This window comes from Eschrichtius robustus, chromosome 4 (genome assembly GCF_028021215.1).
Source record: "Eschrichtius robustus isolate mEscRob2 chromosome 4, mEscRob2.pri, whole genome shotgun sequence".
In the NCBI taxonomy this organism is placed as follows: Eukaryota; Metazoa; Chordata; class Mammalia; order Artiodactyla; family Eschrichtiidae; genus Eschrichtius; species Eschrichtius robustus.
This window is the reverse complement of record NC_090827.1, coordinates 83,760,826-83,784,386: the sequence shown is the minus strand read 5'-3', so window position 1 is coordinate 83,784,386 and position 23,561 is coordinate 83,760,826. Positions and strand designations below refer to the sequence as shown.

At 37.7% G+C, this 23,561-nt stretch overlaps 1 long non-coding RNA gene across 1 annotated transcript; it reads left to right on the top strand.

The window, feature by feature from the left end:
* Window positions 1–30: 30 nt before the first annotated feature.
* Window positions 31–22,472, top strand: LOC137764190 (uncharacterized). Its single transcript, XR_011073932.1, has 3 exons — window positions 31–118; window positions 1,796–1,977; window positions 21,867–22,472. It is a non-coding gene; the product is annotated as an uncharacterized lncRNA (long non-coding RNA).
* Window positions 22,473–23,561: the final 1,089 nt, after the last annotated feature.

Sequence of the window (23,561 nt, the reverse complement as noted above, 5' to 3'; positions counted from 1 at the left end):
CGGCTTGCGGGTGCTGCGCATGCGCGCGGGTGCTGCGCATGCGCGCGCCTCTGGCTCGCTGGGGTGAGCTGCACAGAGGTCTTTGTGAGTTGCGCGAGATCGGAAGCCTTTACTTAACGTGAGTCTCAAGTTCTTGGGCCATCACCTCGACTGTGTTCGTTTTTCATCTCTCAGAGGTTGAATGGCGGTAGATTCTTTGGGTTTATGAGATTTAGCATGTAGGACTACAGTGCTCATACATAAGCATTACTTTAGTCGCTGCTTATAATAGCAATATGAATTCATGTCTCTCTACCCCAAGCTATTGAATGTCTACTTTGCAAGCACAATGACAACTAAGCGCTTTTTATCAATAAGCTCATCAAAGTTAAATTTAACATGCTGCAGAAAGGCAAATCTTGGAGCGGCTCAGTAAGCATAAACTCTAGAAGGAAATTCTGACGAGGTACGAACTTGTGCTGAGATTCTAGGAAAGGGGTAGAGGAAGCAGAATCTGCTTTGAACTGAGTATCATAGATCTTTGTTCATGAGGTGGATGGAAGGAAGCAGGGCTGGGGAAGTTATTGTTAAGAAAGCAGTAGTCACTCAAAGGAAGGGTCGTGTGGCCTCACCAGGTCCCGTTAGAAACACTGTTTAGAGTTCTGTTAGGAACTCAGTCTGACTACCAGCATGGGGTGAAAGGCAGACTCAAGTTTCCGTGGACACTACAAAGTTAAGATAAATGTGTAATGCTATGATCCCAAATTCCTTATCTGAAGTTCTGCACCTGGGTTGTAAATCCATCCTGCTTCTCTGGATCAAATGAACCCCCCCGGGCTCACATTTTTTAGGCAAGAGTAGAATGTTCCATTCTCAGATAAAACTTCAAACAGCAAAATTTCTCACCAACTGGTACTAGGGGACAGTTTTTTAGCACTATAGCTTTGAGTTAGTTTACAAAGACAGTTTTAAATACCACCCCAGTACTATAATTTATCATCTAACAAAAATCTAGTGTGCATCTACTGTAGTCAAAAAGACCTGCAAATAATAAAAGGAGCCTTGCAGGGAATATTATTGGAGCATAGAGGGATATTTGTGAAATGTATTCTTTCTCAATGGTTTTACTTCTTCATGTGTTTCTGAAACTAGAAAAATAAGTTCTGTCCCTGCTGTAAGTGCTGACAATGGTTAATTCTGCTTTGATTGCACTGTTTCATGTCCTGTCTTCCTTTTCTCCCAAGTTGGTATTTCTCACCTCTTGCAGCCCATATTCCATGCTTTGTATAAGATTAAAGCAAGAAATTACTGCCATCAAAAGCAAAATATTTAATACTAAACAGAAAAAAATTGTTTTTGACAAGGACAGGGACAAGTATGCTGAGTCACTCATTTTTCCATTCAATAAATATTTACTGATTATGTGTCAGACACCAGCATGAGGAAAAAAGACACACAGTCTTCGCTGTCAGTGAACTAAGAGTCTTGTGGGGATACAGACATTACCCAGCAAATCCTAATAAGGGAAAGTAGTCTCAGTCATGAGACTCTAATTGAGATATGCCTTTATGTTTGGGGATGACCTGAGCATAGAAAGAACCTGTGTCTTGTCCTCCAGATAAAGCCCCAAGGAATGATAAGATTAACAGAAAGATCCTCTGAACCAAGGTTTTAGATGAAGAGTTTGGTAGGAAAATTTTAACAGGCTATCACCCAGGGAAGGTGACAGATTTACAGTGGCATAAGAGCAGTACAGTAGAGGTAGCTAGGTAGGTGACAGGAAAATATGCCTGATGACAGCCCTGGTCTACTACAGGTCACAAAGAGAAGCATCAAACAGCAGTCATACCCTATTATCCTGATAGCTGGCACGGAGCTGAAGGTAGCTGATACAGAGCCTGAAATAGTGCTTCAGTCAACATGTATCATGCAGATGGAGGCCGATGGATGCGACGGTCCAGCCACCGCAGGGGATCTTCCAGGTCCCAACGGAGAGGGGTAAGGGACTGAATAGCACCGTGAGTATGGGGTCAGAAGGACCAAGACAACTGATGGTTGCTAGGTACTTTATTTAGAATTTACTGAATCTTATATAGACAGAAGAGGAACTCATTATTAGACAATAATCCCATGGAATTGCTTATCGTCTCAGTTCAGTCACTACCACAGACGTCAACAAGTTTACAACAACTATCCTTGAACATTATCTTCCCTTAACCAGGCTCACACACAGCCCCCAGCCATAGGGAACAACCAGGACCCTCAGTTCCCTGAGGTCTCCTGGCTTGAGATAGCTTTGCTAATCTCTTTTACATTCCTCAGGCCTGGGAAAAAGAGTGCATTCCAAGGTAAGGGCTTTGCTTTTGTGAGAGACATACTGTCTCCTCCAGGAGTTACCTCCGGCTAAGACTGCATGCTTCCCACAGATGGACAAAAGATGTTTCAGCAGACACCAATGGGGATACATACTGAAGACCAGAATGCAGAGGAAGAGATACCTATCCATTAAGTGGATGTCAGAGAGGAGAAAATGACCCCATAACAGATGCCTTCACTGATGTAGATGCCAGTAGTCTCCCCACCTTAGATGCCATCCTAAGTCAGAGGTGGGGAAGAGGGATAGATATGACAGAATTTACATTTGAAATGACTAAGGAAACACTAAAACAATTAAATGAACCTGAAAGATAACTGTTTTAAGTTTCCTGCTCTCATGAGAATGGGGCTTGAGGGAGAGATTTAAGTAAAAGTTACATTAAAGCTGTATATTATATAGAGATATTACAGAAAAATAAGAAATGGCACATTGGAATTTATGACCTATGCAATTTCTATATGCTACAAAAGGTTTTAGCAGGGTATACCATGATCAGATTTGTATGTAAAACAAAAATTACCCTGTATGCCTGTAAAGAATAGACTGAAGTTGGGTCAGGAGTAGATCAGGGAAAGCTGGATTTTGCCAGAATGAATACAGAGGGGGATACTGTAAGCCCAGGAAATAGTTTGCACAAAGGTATGCAGGCAGGAATGTAAAAGGCATATATATGGAATTCTGAATGACTACCAAGTGGCTAAGATAGGATGTATTTCAAAAACTAGAGAAAATGAAATCTGGAAGGCTATGCATAAAAGTTGGGCTTTGTATTGTAAGCAGTGGGGAACCACTTAAGCTTTGTGAGTGTAGTAAAAGACTAGCAGATTGTGTTTTAGGAAGAAGGAAGTAGAATGGGTGGGGATTGTATGATAGCAGCAAAAATCCAGACACAAAAAGACTCTAGGCTCATTTTCTCTTTTCCCTGCCCCAGCCATAGTACTAGGCATTTCACTAATCGCTGAGAGTTTTTGGTTTTGCTTTGTTTTATTTTGTTTTTTATCAAGAATGCTAGGTTTTACCAAACACTTCCTGCATCTACTGAAATGATGGTGTGGTTTTCCATTTTAATCTGTTGGTGAATTATGGTGATTGATTTTTGAATATTAAATATACGTTGCATTGCTGAGATAAAGCTGACTTGGGCATGGTTTTTCTTGTCATGGTCATGGACTTTCAGTCAGAAGCAACTAAACATTCGCCTGGATAGTTTTTGGCAAATGACTCTTTCCCCAAGAGTGGCTTTAGTACTAGGCAAGAGTTCTGAATTAGACAAAATAAAACAAGCCTTTCAGTGGCTTCTTCCAAAGTTCTTCTGTCTTAAAGAGAGAGGTAAAATAATAATGGCTGTTTTGGGGAATGAGGGTTTGAAAGTGCTCCAGCCCAGTTTTTCTCCCTATAGTACTTGGAATGTAAACTTTTTTTTGTTTTTCCCAAGGCTACCATAGTTCTGGGAGCAGGGGATGGGATACGGGTAAGTTAAAACAAACAAAACTGACTGTTCTTATTGATAGTCCTCCAACTTTCATGAAAAAGCCTCCCAGGTTGCTGAAAGACTTTCAGTAGTCTTCACAGTTTTCAGAAATGTAGATTTTTATAGTTTGTCAGTTTTCTTTTTGTTTTTATGGGGGGATAAATTTTTGGATATCCTTACCCTGCCACTTTTGCTGGAGTCCTCAACTGATTACTTTTTTTTTTTTTTTAATAAATTTATTTATTTATTTTTGGCTGCGTTGTGTCTTCGTTGCTGCGTGCTGTGTGTGGGCTTTCTCTAGCTGCAGGGAGCAGGGGCCACTCTTCGTTGTGGTGCACGGGCTTCTCATTGCAGCGGCTTCTCTTGTTGCAGAGCACAGGCTCTAGGTACGCGGGCTTCAGTAGTTGTGGCAGGTGGGCTCAGTAGTTGTGCCTTGTGGGCTCTAGAGCACAGGCTCAATAGTTGTGGCGCACAGGCTTTGTTGCTCCATGGCATGTGGGACCTTCCTGGACCAGGGCTCGAACCCGTGTCCCCTGCATTGGCAGGCAGATTCCCAACCACTGTGCCACCAGGGAAGCCCTTGATTACTTTTTGAGTGAGCATTGACAGTTTGTCTTTCAAGGATTTTTAAAATTTATGTTGCCAAAATTATCGGCATAACACTGTAACATTCCATTGTTATCTGTGCAATCCTTAGTGATTTCACTGCTCTCATTTCTGATATTGGTAAATTGTATCTTCATTTTTTTTCTCCCTAATCACCGTGGTAAGATGTTTATTAATTTAATTGATCTCTTCAAAGAACCAAATTTTGGATTGATTGAGTTTTGCATTGCTTTCTGTTTTCCATTTCATTGATCTCTACTCTGATCTTTACTATTTCCCAAGGTCTGCTTACTTTGGGTTGAATTTTCACTTCTTTTTCTAGTTTCTTAAGTGGAAACTAAGATTATTGTTTTGCAACCTTTGTTATTTTCTCATATATACTTGTAGTGCTGTATATTTCCCCTCTTAGAACTGCTTTAGTGGCATCCCACAAATTTTTATATCTTGTCTTTTCATTTTCATTCAGCAGAAAATCCTTTCTAATTTAGTTTTTGATTTCTTTTTGACCCACAGGTTATTTAGAAGTGTATTCTTAGTTTCCAAATATTTGGGTATTTTCCAGATAGCTTTCTGTTTTTTATTTTACTTCATTTTTCTTCAAAGAACATCCTTTGTATGACTTAATTCTTTTAAAATATATTAAGAATTTTGTGGCCCAGAATATGGTATATTTTCAAGTTCATTAGAAAAAAAGATGTGAATTCTATTTTGGGGTGGATTACCCTGTTAGGTAAATAAGGTGAAGTTGGTTGAGTGTTCAAATTTCCTATATCTTTACTGATTTTATGTTACTAATTTTATGAATTAATGAGAGAGTAGTGTTGAAATTACAGACATTTGCGTATTTTTTGTTGCCATTTTATCAGTGTTTGGTTCATGTCTTCTGATGCTCTGTTATTAGGTACATAAACATTTAGGTTTATTATGTACTCTTGATGAATTAAATATTTTATCATTATGAAAGGATCTTCTTTATCTGGAATAATATTCTTTGTTCTGTAATCTTCTTTGTCTGATATTAGTATCATCATTCCAACATTTTTTTGATTAGTGTTTGAATGGGATATATTTTCCATTCTTTTAACTTATTCACATCTTTATGTTTAAAGTTTAAGAAAAAACAGATTTATTGAGGTATGATTGGTATACAAAAACTGCACATGTTTAAAGTGTACGAGTTGATGAATTTGGGCATATGCATATACCTGTGAAATCATCATCATAATCTAGGAAATAAACATACCCATCACCTCCAAAAATGTTCATATGTCTCCCTCTTGCCTTTAGTTAACATGAGATCTACCCTCTTAACAAAAATTTTAAGAGTGCAGTACAGTATTGTTAATGTAATAGGCACTATGTTACACAGCAGATCTCTAGAACTTGTTCATCTTACATAACAGAAACTTTATATACATTGAACAACAAATTCTATTTTCCCTTGCCCCTAGCTTCTGGCAACCAACAATCTATTCTCTGCTTCTATGAGTTTGGCTATTTTAGATACCTCATGTACGTAGAATCATGCATTATTTGTCCTTCTATGACTGGCTTAATCACAGCGTAATGTACTTCTAGTTCATCCATGTTGTCTCATATGGCAGAATTTCCTTCATTTTAAGGCTCAATGATATTTCATTGTATGTGTATATCACATTTTATTTTTTATCCATTCATCTGTTGATGAACATTCAGATTGTTTCCATAGTTTGAATATTGTGAATAGTGCTGCAGTGAACATGGGAGTGAAGGTATCTCTTGGAGATCCTCATTTCAGTTCTTTTGGATATATACCCAGAAGTGAAATTGCTGGATCATATGGTAGTTCTGTTTAATTTTTTGAGGACTCTGTTTTCCGTAGCAGCTACCAGCAATGTCCAAGGGTTCCAATTTCTCTATATCCTCACCAATATTTGTTGTCTTCTTTGTGGGGGTCGAGGGGATAATAGCCATCCTAATTGGTGTGGCAGGATAGCCACTGTGGTTTTGATATGCATGTCCCTCATGATTAGTGATATTGAGCACTTTTTCATTTTGGTCATTTTTATGTCTTCTTTGGAGAAATATCTATTCAACTCCTTTGCCAATTATTTGAGTCATTTGTCATTTTGCTGTTGAGTTGTAGGAGTTCCTTATATATTTTGGATATTAACCCCTTACCAGATATGTGGTCTGCAAATATTTTCCCCCATTCTGTAGGTTGTCTTTTCATTCTGTTGATTGTCTCCTTTGCTGTGCAGAAGGTTTTTGGTTTGATGTAGTGTTGCTTATTTATTTTTGCTTTGCTGCCTGTGCTTTTGGTGTTATCTTCAAGAAATCATGGCCAAACCAATGTCAAGAGTCTTTTCCCCCATGTTTTCTTCTAGGAGTTTTACAATTCAGGTCTTATGTTTAAGTCTTCAATCTTTTTTGAATTGATTTTTGTATCCATTTCATGATTTTGCATGTGGATATCCAGCTTTCTAAGCACCATTTGTTGAAAAGACAGTTCTTTCTCCATTGTGTACTCTTGGCTCTCTTGTCAAAGATCAGTTGACCACTTATACTTGGGTTTATTTTTGGGTTCTCTGTTCTGTTCCATTGGCCTATATGTCTATCTTTATGCCAGTTCCATACTGTTTTAATTACTATAGTTTCACATTATATTTTGAAATTGGGAGGTGTGATGCCTCCAGCTTTGTTGTTCTTCCTCAAGATTGCTTTTGTTCTTTGGGGTCTTTCTGGCTTAATATCACTTATAGGTTTTTTTTTCTATTTTTGTAAAGAATACCATTGGGATTTTGATGGGGATAACATTGAATTTGTAGATTGCTTTGGGTAGTATGGACATTTTAACAATATTAAGTCTTCCAATCCATTAACGTGGGATGTCTTTCCATTTATTTATGTATTCTTTAATTTCTTTCATCTGTTTTTTGTAGTTTTCAGTGTTTTGTAGTTTTCAGTCTTTCATCTGCTTGATTAAGTTTATTCCTAATTACTTTATTCTTTTTGGTACTATTGTGAATGGGATTGTTTTCTTAATTTCCCTGTGTGGATAGTTCTTTGTTAGTGTAGAGAAATGAAACTGATTTTTACCTGTTGATTGTATACACTGTAACTTTACTGAATTCATTTATTAGTCCTAACAGTTTGTTTGTGGAGTCTTTAGAGTTTTCTGCATATAGGATTAGGTCATCTACAAACAGAGATAATTTACTTCTTTCTTTACATTCTGGGTGCCCTTTATTTCTTTTTCTTGCCTAATTGCTCTCACTAGGACTTCTAATATTACATTTAAAAGTGGCAAGAGTAGGCATCCTTGCCTTGTTTCTGATCTTAGAAGAAAAACTTTCAGCTTTTCACCATTTACTGTGATGTTAGCTTTGGGCTTACTATATATGGTCTTTGTCATATTGAGGTAAATAACTTCTATACCTTGTTTGTTGATAATTTTTATCACAAAGGTGTGCTGAATTTTGTTAAATGCTTTTTCTGTATCTATGATGATAATCATGTGATTTTTGTCCTGTATTCTGTTAATGTGGTATATTATGTTAATTGATTGGAATATGTTGCACCATTCTTTTTTTTTTTAACATCTTTATTGGAGTATTATTGCTTTACAATGGTGTGTTAGTTTCTGCTTTATAACAAAGTGAATCAGCTATACATATACATATAGCCCCATATCTCCTCCCTCTTGCATCTCCTTCCCACCCTCCCTATCCCACCCCTCGAGGTGGTCACAAAACACTGAGCTGTGTTGCACCATTCTTGAATCTCAGGGGTAAATCCCACTTTGTCATAATGTACGATTTCTTAATATGCTGTTGGATTCAGCTTCCTAGTATTTTGTTGAGGATTTTTGCATTTAGTTCATCAGGGGTATTGGCCTGTAGTTTTCTATTTTTCTCTTTTGATTATTTGTCTCTAATATTTATTATTTCCCTTCTTCTAATAACTTTGGGTTTGGTTTATTTTTCTTTTTCTAACTCTTTGAGGTGTAAAGTTAGGTTGAGCCCTTTTCTTATTTTCTAATGTGGGCATTTATCACTATAAACTTCCTTCTTAGAACTGCTTTTGTTCCATCCTTGTTTGATTTATTTGTTATTCAAGAGAGTGTTGTTTAATTTCAACATATTTGTGAATTTTCCTTCTTCTGTGATTTCTAGTTTCATTCCATTGTGGTCAGAAAAGATATTTGATGTGATTTCAGTCTTCTTAAATTTGTTAAGACATGTTTTGTGACCTACTAAAATACAGGGTATTTTCCATCTCAAACACTGTAGTTTTTATCTCTAAAAATTTGATGGGAGTTTTTTTTTATTGTCCATGTTTCTACTTAACATCTTCAATCTTTTCTTTAGCTTCTTGAACATATAGAATATAGTTAACTTTTTAAGGTCCTTGTCTACTAAGTTTATTATTTGTGTTATTTCTAGATCTCTTTCAATTGATTGATTGGTATGTTTTATTCTAATTGTGGGAACAGGAACTATGTCTGTCTCTATGAGTGCCTCTGACACTGTTTCCTCTAATCTTTTCAGGTGGTTCTCTCAGCCTCAGATAGTTTCCTTAGCTGTGTTTGCTGATCAGTACTCAACTGAATACTCCAGGGGAACACTCTTCAGATCTTTAGAGTTCTCTCTGTGTGCATCTTGCTTCTCTGTGGTACTCTGCCTTGCAAACTCTAGCTACCATGGCTTCCCTGGATTCTCATCTCTCAACACAGAGACACCATGGGTCTCTGCCTGCATTTCCTTTCCCTATGCTACAGTGTGGAAACTTTCTCTAGACATTAACCTGGGACAATTGTAGGACTCACCTTTTTTGTTTCTCATCACTCAGGGATACCTGTCCTTCATTGCCTGATGTTTTGTGTCTTGAGAGATGTTGTTTCATTCATATTTTGTCCAGCCTTTTAGTTGTTTAAGTCAGAAGGGTGAATCAGATCCCTCTGACTCCATCTCAGCTGGATTTAAAGAATGGTTGGATCCTTGAAACACAATTTAATGAATTCTTATTACCCAAATTCTGTCTAATTCTGAAAAGTAAGTTGCTGTGGCTAGTGAAAAAACAATAAATTTTCTTCTGCCGGTTGTTACAACCTATTTGCTTCCTACAAAAGTGACTATTAAACTTTCAGAGACTTCATTGAAAAATCATTATCAAGAATTACATATTGCCATGTCAAGCATAAAACTTGGTAGAAAAAAAAATGTTATGTTCATGGAATCAAGTTCAAATTTCTCAGAAAATAAAAATAAAAAGATTTAATTTAGAAGTTTTATACCAGTTAAAATTTAATATCTTTCTTAATACTTTATAGTTCATTTTTTTGTCTGACTTATGTAATATGAAGAAATTAATAAAATTTTCCACTAGCCTGACATAGATGCCCTCAAAACTCCTTTAGTTTACTTCAGTGTGCTGTACATATTTGATCTTTCTCCGTGTGTCCCATTACATGAAAACATTTGTAACCCCTCACATGAAAAGTGAGTCTAAATCTTGAAAGACCCTTTGCTATAAGTAGCAACTATAGAGGTGGGGATGGGTGTGAGTGAGCTCATGACTGTTGGTAGGGGGCACCCAGAAAGTTTGTGTGTGTGCATAAATGTGTGTTTTAGTTTTCCTTGTTCAGAGGTATAATAAAAGCAAAAGGAAGGTCAGATTTGATTTAGAAAGGAGATCATTTTATAGTCATCATTGCATTACTAGACATCTTGTAGCATACTGGTTGCAAAAATGGCTTCAATCCTCTATCTCTCCTTAGATCCACACTCTATTGTGACTGTGCTTGGCGGTGGCTTATTTTACATTATTGTTATAGCAGTTGCTAACTGATACACATCTGTTGTAATGCATTGAAGAAAGAATTCAGTAATATGCGGATCCTTCCACACTCGAACATGTTGGCAGAGCTCTCACAGATGTTGGATATATCTGCTGAGGTGGGCTTCTTGACTCCCAAGCAAAGATGTTGCCTTACCTTTTGCATCCTGCAGGAGTGAATGTTTGTCAGATCAGGGACCTTGGCTCATGACTCTGGTCTCCATGGGCAAGGCAGGCAGTGAAAGCTGCCCTAAAATTTCATAAGCTTTCATTCATAATTTTAGCCAGATATTTGAATATATGATAAAATGAGGCAAAGCATTCCCAGGGCAAAGTGGAAAATGCTCATATCATCCATTTTTAAAAAGAAATATGATACATAGTCTGAGAAGGCAAATGGGGGATTTAGATTTTTAATGTAAGTGGGGTTTTGAGTCAGTCATTTTGTTGTAAAGAGAGACTGGGAAACTTGACTTGAAGCTACCTTTGCAGAGCAGGCTCTTTGTTTTAAATTAGATTTTAGGTTTATTTAGGGTTGTTTGGGGTTTGATATACTTGCAGGAGGGGTTAAAGTCACCATGCATAAGACTAACCTTAACTAGAGGTCCCCCAACCTCCAAACACTGAGGAAGAATAAGAGAATACTCTTATAGTAAGAATAAAAGGGGTTGGGCAATTGAGTAAATGAGAAATACACAGTGGTCCTCACACTTAGGAATGAGGGGACAACCTCCTGATAATTGTTAAGGGTGAAACAATAGTCTATGTGTAAAAGGTAGAATGCTAGAATGGATGATTACTGATTTAAATGTTTCACTGAAATCAAATTCTCTTAAGATCTGCCTACTATGGTTTATATCTTATCATATCTGCTTTTATTATAGAAAGTTTCATTCTGGGCCGTATTGTCATCTATCTGTAAGCCATCACAATTAAGTTTCTGCTCCTTTAAATTAAAACAAGAACTTTTGTTTTCAAAACCCACAAAAACTAAGTAAAATTTAAGAAATTTATGTCAGCTCTGAGATTTTCAGAAGATTTCTTTAGATAAGATTCATAAAAATGCAGAATGTAAGAATGTATAATTAGATTTAGGGAATTTCAATTTTAATTTCAATTTTAATAACATAGAGTAAAGCACTGTCTCTTGTCTATAATTTAATAAGGAAAATTTTCCTGGGATCATAAACTATGAAATTATAGCCTCAGAGGCTTCTCAATGACAACTAACACTAAGATTAAATAAGAGCTTTAAATAAGAGCTTTAGAGTTAAACATCACAGCATCATTTTATTGAAGATTATATCTTTGTAAATAGTAGCTATAAAACTAAATCAATGGATTATGAAATTTTTACCACTAGAAGTTAAGGAGAAAAGTTTATGGGCAAGCTGAATCAATAATTTAAGATTGTAGACTAAAGAAATTAGTGGCAATATTTTTTAGCTGATAAAACTATTTGTACCGTATAATGAAATGCTAAATCTTCATGCAGAAGTTTTCAAATGGAATGTAAACTTCTGTAATAATTAAAGTAAGTCCTAAATAATCTCCATGAGGATAGGGACCTTGTAGGTCTTGTCCACAACTGTGGACTCAGCGCCGAGCCTAGCACCTGGCCCATAGAGAGTGTGCGATGTTCACCGTGTTGTACTGAATATTTCAATTTAAAGTTGGAGCTGCTATGCTACACTTAGACACAAGATGGCATGATGGAACCTGGTATAGGACAGGCTGTGCTGATTTTCTTATAAACTGTGGTTTTTGTTTTTTCCAGTTGTTCTTTATGAATAGCAGGTCGCTCTGGCTGACCTTCTATAGCATAGCAGTAACATATAGTAAGGACTATTAAAAAGCTGAAATTTACAGAAATTTATATTTACTCCTATATAAAACTTAACTACTTTCATTTATAATATTTAAGAGATTTACCAGAGAACTGAAAAAGAAAAACACAAAATAGAGTGATGTAAAATTTTAGGATTTTTTAAAAATAGCAACTCTTCCATGCAAACTGGAACTCTATCTCAGATCACTGCCATAGAAATCAGGCTTTTATTTGGATAGCATATTCTTTACACTGAATTTTTGCCCATTTTTGTGAGTAGTGAACTGAAGCAAATTAGTAAAGAAAATTAACCTTGATAAAGAAAATGTATTCTTCAGCATATAGAATAGTGATGATAAGCAAGGGGTGGAATTGGAACAGTAGCCCCCAATATTTTATATGTTGGGGAGATAGAGGGAGGTTTATTGACCATCCTGGACGCTTGGTAGGTGGCTGTGCTGGTTCTATAAAGATCCAAGGCATAGACACTTCCTGACAGTTGTATATTACAATTGTATAGCCATTATAGATCACTCTTACCCCCCTGTTTTCCAGCTCTCTCCCCATGGGCTTGCATTGCCCTCATAAAAAAATAAAGAGCCTAATAGATAGCCAAAAAAAAAAAATCACTTGTCTATAACGAATTCCCTATATATTTATCTTACTTGGCAATGGTCACCATGCCAACATGGCTAAAACTGATAGGCATTCTTCATCTTCTTATTTGATCTCTGGGAAGCATTTAGTACCATTGGCCTCTCTTCCATCTTAAAATATTGCTCTCTCCTCTTTTCTTTTTACTTTCATGGACTTTCCTTTTCAGTCTGTCAAATGGGCCTCTCTTTCCAAGATTCCCTCTTTGACCCTCTCTGTAATCACACTGTGTCTGGACACTTTTGCTCTGTGACTTCAGTTATATTGTCCCAAACTTATATAACTCTAGCTTAGCTCTCAGTCTTGAGCTCTAGACCCCTATGAAACTGAGCTCTGGGCTTTCCAACTAGAAATTCAAATGTGTTCAAAGATATCGCATCACTCCCTACCCCAAACCTGTTTCTCTCGCATTGCTTCGTCCATGAATGACAGTACCATCCAGACAATAGTCTAAGCCAGGTGTCTAAGCAATCATTTAGAGTTCTCCTTCTTTCTCAGCTTCCACATCTAATTAGATCCTCTGGGAGACACTATTGGTTGTCTCTCCAACAGCCAATTCCAACCTTCTCTTCACTATTGTTAGAACCTACCTCCCACTATAGAGGCTGAAAGAGCCAGATTTTGTTCTCTCAACTTTCCTTGCATTGAAGGCATGGGCATTTGGCCCAATCTGATTAATGGGATTCTAGGAAAGATTTTCCTCTCTGATTAAAAAACAGAGATGCCTGTACAATGGAGGTCTCCCCTTCTTTCCTGTTATGGGTATTGCTGTTTGAGGATCCAATGCTCAAGGCTGCTGCTTGAGACCATGAAAAAGAGAAAAACTACGTGGAGAAGTCAACCTGGAGTTCTGACGGGCATGTGGCAACTGTGCCTGACTACGTTCTTCTTATGTAAGAAAGTGACTCCCAATTACTTTCATACTTACACTTGAAATTTTCTGACTTAATGTTGTAAAGATATAGCTTGAAGGCCAATTGATTTTAGCTCCTAAATATCTCTTGTGTCTGCCTCCTTCTTTCAGTCCCTTGGTTAACCCCTCTGTTGGGCCTTTTTTATTCTTGTGGGGATTGCTGCAACAGCAGCCTGACTGATGTAACTTCTTCCACTCTTGTTTCTTCTTCTCCAGGACCACTTTCCCTCTGATATCAGAGGGATTTTAATTCAAACTTCAAGTCAAATCACACCTCTTCCCTTGTTACGAAATTTTCAGTGGTTCCTCTTCAATAGTAGTTAAGTGATCAGACAGTTCCTAAGCTTCAGCTACTACTTCAGCTGCTAGATCGACTTCCCACATTTCCATAAATGTGGTTGGTAAGGAAACAGTGAGCTTAAGTGGATTGAGATGTTTATCACTCATGAGACATCAGGCAGCACGAGCTTCCCCTTTGCTCTCCCCTCATGTCATGGGGGCGATGCAGAGTGGATCCTGGTGGACCTTGCAAACATACTGGATGTAGGTCACAGCTGAGCTTAGGAAACCAGTTTTTTTTTTAAAGATTTATTTATTTATTTATTTAATTTAGTTTTGGCCTCATCGGGTCTTAGTTGCAGCGCGTGGGCTCTTCGTTGTGGTGCATGGGCTTCTCTCTCTAGTTGTGGCGTGTGGGCTTCTCTCTCTAGTTGTGGCGCGTGGGCTCCAGGGCGCGTGGGCTCTGTAGTTGTGGTGCGCGGGTTCCAGAGTGCGTAGGCTCTGTAGTTTGCAGCACACAGGCTCTCTAGTTGAGGCGTGCAAGCTCAGTAGTTGTGGCGCGCCAGCTTAGTTGCCCCGCAGCATGTGGGATCTTGATTCCCTCACCAGGAATCGAACCCACGTCCCCTGCATTGTAAGACAGATTCTTCACCACTAGACCACCATGGAAGTCCCAGGAAACCAGTTTTATAAGGGGGTTGCAAGCTGCGAGCCAGTCTGTCTATTCTTTGCTTCCAAAGGAGACATTACCTTAAGTATCTTTATCAGGAAACAAATCTGTCCTTAAACCTGGAGAGAGACACTCTTTTAGTCTCTGAGGATGTTTATTGTATAAACATCCTTGAAAAGATAACGTGAGACATGCAGAAATGCAATGGAGAATTGCTCCCAACAAATAGGACCTAGGTTTGAGAATCAAACAGATCTGGAATTAAGTTCATATGTTAATTTATATTAAATTAGATGGCTTCCAGATTTATTTCTCCATGCCCAGAGTCTTTTCCCTAAACTCTAGTCCTATATATCCAACTAACTACTTGACAATTTCTAGGTGATTTGAACGTCTGATAAGAATATCAGTCATACAATATCCAAGTCTAAGCCCCTGGTATTTACCACCAAGCCTCTTCCTCCCAAATATTAATGGCTATTTACCTTTCTGGTTGCTCCAGCTTCAAATCTTGCTGTCATTTTTGTCTCCTCTCTTTCCCTTACACCCCCATATTCAATCCATCTGCAAATCCTGTTGGCTCTACTTTCAAATATATTGAGAATCTGACAACTTGCCACTCTTCTACTGTTATCACACTTGTACAAAGCACCTCCTGCTGTCTGAATTATTGAAAACATCTTCTAACCAGTCTCCCTGCTTCCTCTCTTCAGATTGTTCTCAGCATAGTAGCCAAAGCAATCCTGTTAAAACATATCCTTCTCTGATCAAAACCCCATTTTCCTATCTGGAGCAAACACCAAAGACCTGACTATGAACTACAAGGTCCTGTGTGATCTGCCCCCTCCACCATTACATCCAGATCTCATCTTCTGCTCTTCCCTTCTCTCCCTCAGCTTCAGCCACATCAGCCCCCATCTCAGGACCTTTCTACTTGCTATTTGTTCTTCCTTACATGCCTTCCCCTTAGATATCTGCTCGTCCAACTCCATCACTATTTTTAAGCAATTACTCAAACGTTGCCTTCTCTCATGTATTCTCTGCCTGCTTGACAAATACATCTCTATGCCTAACAAGCACGTCAAACTTACCATGTTCAACAAGAGGGCCTTCCTGAACATCTTACTTAAAATTTCAGTCTCTACCACCTTCTGTTTCACTTCCGTGTTTCATTTATTTCTATCTGCTAAACTGTGTGTGTGTGTGTGTGTGTGTGTGTATGTATACAAAATATACTGAATTTTTATTTTCTTTGTTTTCTGTTTCCCTCCCTAGAGTATAATTTTCTTGATGGTAGGTATTTTTATCTGCTGTCTTCACTACTGTAATCTCAGCATCTGGATCACGCCTCTCACACAGTAGGTGCTCAATAATCATTTGTTAACTGAATGAGCTTTGGCTTTATCCCTTATTTTCCACAGGCTTTGGAGAAGTTAATTAACCTAAGCCTTATCTTTCTCATCAGTAAAAAGGGAAAAACAATAGCACTACCTTGTCGGATTATTGTGAGGGTTAAATGGTATAATGTGTATAAAAAATTTAACATGCATAGTGCCTGGCACACAGTAGGCAGTCGGATTCCCTAGGGCTGGAGGTACCTCGCCATCCCCCTTCCAGTTTGTATTAACCATGACTCCTCATAGCATTCTGTGTCTTACATTGTACATTAATTGTTGAAGTTATTGTCTAATTGTTGTTTGTCTGCCTAGCTTGGTGTTTGACTTATAGTAGGAACTGAGGGGAAAAAAGTAATTTGGTAGGTTACAATCTGCTTTAAATACATTATCTAATGTGATCCTTAGAACTAACCTGTGTGGGGAATAGACTGGTAAAATCATAAGAAAAAACTGAGGTTTAGGGGGAGTCACAGCATTGCCAAATCTTATCTGGTGATGATTTTGTTGTTGTTTAGATAAAATGAGTCTCACATTTTCTAATTGGTACTGAAATGAAAGCATTTTTGAAACAGAAGCAATCCATATACCCATGAACATTATGTGAGTTCTTCAATTCCCAATTGTGTTGGACCTTCCCAGGCTTAATTTAAACACATTTTTACCATTTTGATGAAATTGTGTTAGAAGTGAGATATCACCTTTATTCTCCTCATTCTCTGTGCTTCACTTATATACCTATTATTGGTAGATCAAACAAAAAATGCCTAATTTTGTTAAGTAGTTTGTTCTTAAAGAAGAGATCAACTCACAACACAAACAACGTTTGTCTTCTCAAAAATAAAATATAGCTCATTATTATGTGCTATTTGAGGATTTAAAAATATATCTTGCTTCTAAATTATGTCTGAATGACATTAATTAAAATAGCTGTATAATCAGTATTTAAATATTCATTAAGTCTTCGCTAATATCTTTTCTAGTAATTGTTTTGACAAAGTAATTTATAGAAAACATCACTATCTTATCAATTGAAAATTATCATCTTACAAATAAAGATAGTTTGGGAGTACCGATAGGTGATTGAAATAGGAAAGATATTTGACCAGGAGGGAGAAGTTTCTTGGCATCTGGGGAAAGCTGGAACGATTTTTCTCTGTGTATTAGTTTCCTGTTGCTGCTGTAAAAATTACCACGAACTTAATAGCTTCAAGGAGCACACATTTATTACCTTATCGTTCTGGGAGTCAGAGGTTTTCAGTGGGCCTCATTGGGCTAAAATTAACATGTCAGCAGGACTGCCTTATTTCCTGGCTGTTCCAAGGGAGAATCCGCTTTCTTGCCTTTTCCAGCTTCTAGACGTTTCCTGGATTCCTTGGCTCGTGGCCCCCTTTAATCTCCAAAGCCAGCAAAGTCTTTCTCATGATGCCATCTTTCTGGCTCTCACTCTTCTGCTTTGCTCTTCCACATTTAAGGGACTGTCATGATTAATTACATTGAGCCCAGCTGGATAATCCAGGATAATTTCCTTACTTTAACTTCAGCTGATTAACAACCTTAATTCCATCTGCAACTTTAACTCTCTCTTGCCATGTAATGTAATGTTCACAGGTCCTGGAGACTAGGATATGGACATCTTTAGGGGCACATTATTTTGTCTACCGTAGTGGGTAACTCAAAGATAGAGGCCTAAAATGGTATAAGATTGTACCATATAATTATGGTTGTTTGTTTAGCTAAGGAGTTAAGGGGTGAATACACACTACAATTTAATACTTGCTCACATCTCAGTTTGCTATTTATTTTAAGAAGTTATCATTTTAGAAAGTTCTGATCATGCTTTGTGATCCAGATTGAACCCATAACTGGCAATTACCTTCTTTAACAGTACTTATTTTTCTGCTGGCTTGCCACTTTTATTTTTTTTAGCAAATGATTTTGCAGTTATCAATAATATATGCCAATTGGATATGACTGTCTCATACTTGATATCCCTTTCTTGTCACCTTCTGGCAGGTAGTGAACAATGTTATTCGTTATGCTAATTTTAGCTCATATAGATTTCTACCCACCACCAGGGGAAAGGGGTTGCATTAGAAATAGCAAGAGATGCAAAAACAAATAAACAGTAATTTTCAAACACTTAAAGCATTTACAGAACTTTTTCTTCAAATTATATATTCTGTGGAAGTCTGTAGACCATTATTTGAAGCACATAAAAACCGAACTGTGTTGTTGGCAGAGAGAAAGCTCTAACCTCACTCCTCACTTTCTTGGCAAATCCATCTTGAAAAAGAGTAAATTCATGTGCCCTCAGGAAAGGTACTAGGAAGTTAAAGATGAAACAAATAAAAACTTTTATTTTGTATTTATTTTTTATTAAAAATGTTTTCCCCAGCTTTATGGAGATGTAATTGACATATAGCATTGTGTAGGCTTAGAGTGCACAATGTAATGATTAGATACGTGTATATATTGCAAAATGATGCCACAATAAGGTTTGTTAACACATCTGTCCCCACACACAGGTAAAATTTGGGTGTGTGTGGGGAGAACTTTTAAAATCTACTCTCAGTAATTTTCAAATATACAATAGAGGATGGTTAACTATAGTCACCATGCTGTACATTGCATCCCCAGAACTTGTTCATGTTATAACTGGAAGTTTGTACCCTTTGACCACCTTCACCTTTTCCCCCCATCTCCCACCCCCTGTCCCTGGCAACAAATAAAAATTTTAGTAGAAGGCAGAGTGTCCAGGGTAGACAAAGAGTGAGGTACAATGTGGTCTGGAAGTCCAGGAAACGGAAAAATCATAATAAGCTGCTGGAATCTGTGGTGCTGAAGTCATGACTTAAAGTTCAAATAAGATTTTGGACGAGCCAAGACAAAAAGGAAGCAGCACAGCAGAGAGTAAAGAGGTGAGTGAGGGCAAAGAAACCAAAGAGGACAGGCCATGTTTGTGGATAGCACATAGTTCATCTGGACACCAGCATTGGCTGAATTTAAGAGAAGACTGAGAATCTGAGTCAAGACATGGCATGGGGCAGGCTGGGGAAAAGCCTTAAATAGCAGAGTGAAAAAAACTGAGTTTATTTGCTCATGGGAAACTTGCACTAAACACCGGAGTCAGGAATTAGAAGCAGGTTGGATTAAAAAAGTGAAGCTCATTTATAAAAAGCCATTGATAGTATGACAGTCTCCTTTGAACTAAGCAAAAAATGCATGTTGGTGAGCCATGACGACTACTTTGACTTTCTGTCATGCCGTGTAGTGTGTCCTAGCTTGTGACAATGAATGTGCTCAGTCATATCTACTGATCCCAAAGATTTTCTTTCTTACGACCCACTCTGCTATTTTTTGTAATAGCACACTTGAAATTTTCCTATCCCTAGAAGGGCATTTAACTTGGTTTAAACATAGAGTTCAGTGAATATAAAGCCTATTTTTTGATATGTTACGTCCTTGACAATGGTTTCATTGTGGTGAATTCCCACAGGAAGATCGATTTGGCAGATGTGAGCAGGACTTTATATGACTTTAGACCTCAAAGGAAATCACAGCTTGTTTTCATACATTCTGTCAGTGTTTGTTATAAAAGTTCAGTAGATTCCACTGTCGTATCGTACAATGTATAGTTTTTCAGTAACAACTTTTTCTTTTAATTGAGTCTTAAGCTGAGTATTTCTACCACATTCTTTCAGTTGCTATTGCTATGTTATTTGTGTAGATTTCTGGTTCACACCACTGGGAAAAACATGCTTGGAAACTTTTATTCACTTTCTGGGGAAAACCCACCAGTGAGGGGCCCTTTTGGCCCCATCTCTGTAAATGGCACCATCATCCCCTCAGATTCTTAGGCAAGAAACCAGGGAGTCATCACCGATGTTTTCTTTTGCTGTCTCCCATTAATTAGATTTTTTTAGATGGTGAAAATTATCTGCCCTCTAGGTTCCCCACCATTTACAATGTGACTTTAGCTCCTCCCATCAAGAGATGGATCTACTTCTCTCTTTGAATTTGAGTAGGCCTTGTAAATCTTTGGAGAAACGCTTTGTAACTTAATTGATTAATAGATGTGCTATTTCCAAGCCTAGGTGTCAAGCAACCTTGCACATTTCTGCTATTCTCACCTACACCGCCTATACCTCTGTTCTGCCACCATGAGAACAGACCTGGGCTAGCCTGCTGAAGGACAAAAGACCATGCACCATGAATCAATTGATTCATCCCAGCTGAGGCCCCAGACATGTAGGAGAACCCAGCCAAGATCAGCAGAGCTATCTTACAGCTGATCCGCCGTGTGCTATGTGCTGTGAGCTCTCTTACAGCTCAGTTCACTGAGACACATGAGCAAGGTCCTTCCAAACTTTCCTGGCCCTAGCTAATCCATCAGTTTATGATTTAAGTAAATGCTTGTTATTTTAAGCCACTAAATTTTGTGTGGTTAATTATGCAACGAAAGCTAACTGATATATCCTCCTTCACTTAATTGTTCTCTGAGTATTATAGCCTTTACCGCCTTAATATAATTTCTCTGCATTTCATTTTCTCCTCCTTTACTGCCTTCTGTCTCAATTTTAATCCCACCTCATTTCTACTACTAAAATAGTCATGTTATTCTTCTACTTAAACCCCTTTAATGGTCATCATTTTCAGTGGAATAAAGCACACACTGCTGAAGGGAGTCACCCTGATGGCTATGAGCCCAATTTATTGTGTCAGACTCCCTGGCTCCCTCACTTTCTGGCTGTGTGACCTTGGGCAAGTTACTAAAGCACTCTGTGCTTCAGTTTCCTCATGCTTAAAATGAAATAAAAATGACTTTGCAAGTAGAGTCTAGAATAGAACCTGGCACATCATAATTATGCAAATTATATGTACTACAATTTTTACTCCTTAGTATGAAATATAAGACCTTCTGTGAACTGGCTCTTTTATTCTCTCTCTAAAGTTGTATGTCACTATGACTTCTTCACGACCCAAGTCAAAGCCCTTGGTTCTTCCAATATGTACCATGTTGTTTAAAGCCTCCATATTTTTATTCATGTTGCTTCAATGTTTTGAGTGCCTGATTCCTGCCTCTCTTTTCTCTGGCCTCTAGTCTTCTTCTCTGACTATATGAACTTCTTCTCTTTCAGTGCTTGCCTCAAGCAGTGCCATCTTAATGAAGTCTTTTCTAGACTCCACTGGTATAATTAGTTATGCCCTGATTCATGCCCCCATAGTATCCTGCCCATACTCTGCATGGTATGTATTGGCTTATACAGTCCAGACTGTCAGTTCCTTTTAGGAAAAAACAGTGTGCTATTTGTTCTTGTTTCTCCAACATCTAGAACAATGCCTGAAACATAGTCTGAACTTCAGGAATGATGATTACAAACTTAGGACACTATAAAGACACAGAGGAAGTAATTGAGAAGAAATGAATCAGGCTCTAATTTTCTGTTTCCAAAATGCTAAAGCCACAGGTGCTCTTGGAGTGATTGCAGATAACTATAGGCAAGGAGGCCATTGGGGTGGGGCTGAATGTAGGCAAGAGTGTGTGGGTAGGGCACTTGTGGGTAATGCTGTATATCCTTGTGTATCTTGAAAAACTTGGAAGATGATAATATAACTAAAACACTAGGGAAAAGCTGAAGTCCAGGAGCATGGCATTACTAAAGACACGTAGAAACTGCTTACTTTGGTTAGAATAGACAGGTTCCTACCATTTTAGCTACTATGAATGAACGCAAGGACAGTTTAAAAGTTGGGATCTTTGACAGTAAGATAATCTTCAAGTTATGTATGCTGTGTTCTAACTTCATGCTTTTTATATATTTTTTATTAATATTTTCTCTTCTTATAAATTTAATGTTCTTAATGTTCTTAAAAGGAATGATGGGGCTTCCCTGGTGGAGCAGTGGTTGAGAATCTGCCTGCCAATGCAGGGGACACGGGTTCGAGCCCTGGTCTGGGAAGATCCCACATGCCGCGGAGCAACTGGGCCCGTGAGCCACAACTACTGAGCCTGCGCGTCTGGAGCCTGTGCTCCACAACAAGAGAGGCCGCGATAGTGAGAGGCCCGCGCACCGCGATGAAGAGTGGCCCCCTCTTGCCACAACTAGAGAAAGCCCTCGCACAGAAACGAAGACCCAACACAGCCATAAATAAATAAATAAATAAATTTTAAAAAAAAAGGAATGATGGAATGCTTATGATCATATATGCTAATGGACATAGTATCAGGAATGTTGGGATGGGAAATATTTCATGAAGTTGATTTTTCATGCATTTAGTGAGCCAAGTTTGTGATTTCCAATGATTAAAAATGCACTCAGTAGAATCACTGTTTGCAAACCAAACTTCATGTAATACTTCAATGAAGAAAGTTGGAACTCTATATCAGTTATACAGTAACTCCCCGTAGCTTCTCCCCCAACAACTGGAAACCATCATTCTACTTTCCATCTCTATTATAAGAACTTCATATAAGTGGAGTCATATAGTATTTGTCTTTTTGTGATTGGCTTATTTGACTTGGCTTAATGTCCTCAGGGTTCATCCCTGTTGTAGCATATATCAGAATTTCCTTCCTTTATAAGGCTGAATCATAAATCATTGTATGTATATAACACATTTTGCTTATCCATTCATCCATCAATAGACACTTGGGTTACTTCTAAGATTCAGCTCTTGTAAATAATGTTGCTATGAACGTGGGTTCATAAACATCTCTTTGAGACTCTGCTTTTAATTCTTTTGGTTAGATATCTAGAAGTGGAATTGCTGGATCATATGGTAATTCTATTTCTAACTTTTTGTGAAACTGCCATACTGTTTTCCACAACAGCTGTACCATTTTACATTCCCACCAACAGTGCAAAAGGATTCCAATTTCTCTACATCCTCACCAACACTGTTGGTTATTTATTTATTTGTTTGTTTATTTATTTATTTATTTGTCATCCTAATGGATGTGAAGTGATGTCTCATTGTGATATATATGGGGTGAAATTTCACTGTAATTTTGATTTGCATTTACCTAATGTTTAGTGATGTGGAACATATTTACATGTGCTTATTAGTCATTTATATATCTTTGGAGAAATATCTACAGAAGTCCCTTGCCCAGTTTTGAATCATGTTTTTTTTTTTTATTATTGAGTTTTAGGAGTTCTCTTTCTATTCTGGATTTTAATCCCTTATCAGATATATGATTTTCAAATATTTTCTCTCACTCTGTGGGTTGCCTTTTTACTCTGTTCATAGTGTCTTTTGATCCACAAAATTTTAAATTTTTCATCAAGTTCAGTTTGTCTCTTTTTTCTTTGGTTGCCTGTGCCTTTGGTGTCATATCCAAGAAATCATTGCCAAACCCAGTGCTATGAATCTTTTGCCCTATGTTTTCTTCTAAGAGTTTTATAATTTGAGGTCTTATGTATAGGTACATTTTGAATTATTTTTTGTATATGGTGTTAGATAAAGGTCTAACTTCATTCTTTTGCATGTGGATATCTAGTTACCTCAGCACCATTTGTTGAAGAGACAGACTGTCCTTTCCCCATTGAATGGTCTTGGCTCTCCAGTT